The following is a 2,500-nucleotide window of genomic DNA, read 5'->3' as shown; positions in this document are numbered from 1 at the left end:
TTTATAAAATTCGATATCCTCTCCAAATATAGATCTTCGAAACACTCGCAAGACGATTACAATCGGTATAACTTTAACGTCCGTCCGAAAAGTACTTTCGGGGACTAGACGACCGATTGATCTCGTGCGGTTTCGCTATTCGATCATTTGAAGAGAACAAAAAGATATATGGGGCGACCGACAAACGGTTTTCCCGTAGAACCAGACTCGCGATTGCGTTGACACACACATCATAGCCACACCAATAGAAGAGTTTTAGGACGGTAACCCGGGTGGGGTGTTCTTTACTCAGAATATGTGCAACATCGGATCTATATAGCCATCGATACAATTCGTACACAAATGTGTCGTACGAAGAGAGAGACTTTTTTTCCTCTGGCAACATAACGGTAAGAGACATCCTTCCACACTCATAGGTTCCACTCCCTGGGGCTATGATATATATATACATATAAATTCAAATTCGAAGCAACGGTCACAATTCTACTCTATATTTTTGCGGGTTATGTGTTCTTTCGTTCAATTTCTTTCATGCGTTCGTTCGATCTCTGTACACAGTCTTCACATAGGACAGACTCGTGTAGTACGCTTTCGTGGGTTAAACCCATCTCGTTTCATTTCAGGCGACGTCGGGAGCGCGTTGAAAATGTACCAGTGAAATCTCGATAGTTCTACGGATACGAATCGTCCCGAAAAAGATTTTGTCACCGCTTCGAAGCGGTGTTTCAGACGGGCGGACGTATATAAAACATATACGACACACGACACCGCCTTCCACACTCACGCTAGTTCGAACACGATTTCCATCTCTCTCGAAGACTGTTAGACGTACGTAAAATTTCTCAATATTCATAGGACCGCGACAAACGCCGACGAAGCGCCCATCATTCGCTCGTACGTATATAGGCAACAAGTGCCATCAACGCAAGCAGTTTATAAGTACGTAAACGACCCTCAGCCAGGCGTGGTCCAGGAATTGTATCCGTGGACCGCAATGTGCGTTCGAAATGTCGATGTTCATGTGTCCTGCAGTTCACACGTTGACGCGCAATTAGCTGCGTTCTTCATCGACCCACGAGCCAAGTGATCCACCGTTCAGGGTAATTTTTCCCTTTTATTCTCTCATATATAATATAATGTGTATTTGCTATCCACCACATTTTTGTGTTATATTTCGGAACAAGCCGATACCCGAAGAGCTCCAACCAGCGCGCGAAGGAGATTCGGGAGTCGTCGTACAACGACATAATTGTCCCTTAAAGAACGAGATATTTCCGTCGAAACCATATATATATGTACGAGCAAATCCAAAACCACTGTTTTCTTGCAAGTTCGACGGTCGGAGCGAATAGAACATTGAAAAGCCTTCTATCGAAGAAACACAGAGAGTATATCACCTCCAAAAACGACGGGGATATGGATATTCAAACTGGACAATTATCAACCCGATACTGGATTCGAAAAGTTTCTCTCTCCTTTCGTCGTTATTTACACCGGACGGACTCACGGCCGGCTCTAGCTGGGTGTCATATATATATATACGTCCCACGCTCATGCTGCCACTAGCGCGCAACAGAGTAGGGTGTCAATGACAACGACACAGCATTGAAACGAGCTACACAAGCCGGTCTCTCTTGATACCAATGTAAACGAGCATTAAGTTATCTTCAGACTGCCCGATATTTTCGTCCTTTGGACTTTCCCAACGATTCCTTTTTTTCTTTTTTTTTTACACACCACAGCGAAGACTTGAGGAAGCGTGATTAGCACGCTCGCATCCCTCCCTGTCCTACTACAACTGTGTGTGTGTGTGTGTAAAGAAAGAAAAAAGAATACATTGGCTTTCTCTCTATCGAGAAGATGGCCTACGCAACGCAGATCAAAGGCCTAATACGTGTAATATAATACGCGTCTGGCCGTGTATAAATCACGCACGAATGATCTGGTCGGGCCCAACTCTTCTCGTACGCTTATTTTTCCGTGTTGGGGCACTATCATAAAATCACACAAACCCCAACACGTGTGTGTCTTGGAAGGAAGATGGCCTACGCAACGCAGATCAAAGGCCTAATACGTGTAGTACACACGTCTGCCGTGTAAATCACGCACGAATGATCTGGTCGGGCCCAACTCTTCTCCACCACACCACATCCCAACTTTGTACATTTTTATATATTTTTGTGCGTTGGGGCACCTTCATAATCACAAACCCCAACAACACATATATCTCTCTCTCTTTGAAAGATTTGTTGTGGCCTACGCAACGCAGATCAAAGGCCTAATACGTGTAGTACACACGTCTGGCCGTGTAAATCACGCACGAATGATCTGGCGGGCTCAACAATATCTTTTTTTTTATATGAATTCTTATCCACAAACTAATCGAATTCATTTTCTCTCCTCCTCTCCTCTCTCTTTGAGATATATTGGAACATTGTAATGATCCTTCCGCAGGTTCACCTACGGAAACCTTGTTACGACTTTTACTTCCTCTAAATAA

The 2,500-nt window shown here is 44.1% G+C and overlaps 2 non-coding genes across 2 annotated transcripts in view; both read right to left on the bottom strand.

Annotated features, from left to right (window-relative positions):
• Positions 1-948: 948 nt before the first annotated feature.
• On the bottom strand, positions 949-1,103 carry LOC143262543 (5.8S ribosomal RNA). Its single transcript, XR_013036325.1, has one exon. It is a non-coding gene; the product is annotated as a 5.8S ribosomal RNA (ribosomal RNA).
• A 1,334-nt stretch (positions 1,104-2,437) lies between these two features.
• Positions 2,438-2,500, bottom strand: part of LOC143262539 (small subunit ribosomal RNA) — a 1,921-nt gene continuing 1,858 nt past the window's right edge. Inside the window, exon 1 of the ribosomal RNA XR_013036321.1 lies at positions 2,438-2,500. This exon is cut by the window's right edge and continues 1,858 nt beyond it. This is a non-coding gene — a ribosomal RNA (small subunit ribosomal RNA).

This window comes from Megalopta genalis, unplaced genomic scaffold, assembly GCF_051020955.1.
Source record: "Megalopta genalis isolate 19385.01 unplaced genomic scaffold, iyMegGena1_principal scaffold0141, whole genome shotgun sequence".
Taxonomy (NCBI): Eukaryota; Metazoa; Arthropoda; class Insecta; order Hymenoptera; family Halictidae; genus Megalopta; species Megalopta genalis.
The sequence above is the reverse complement of the archived record's forward strand: the minus strand, read 5'-3'. Positions and strand labels throughout refer to the sequence as shown.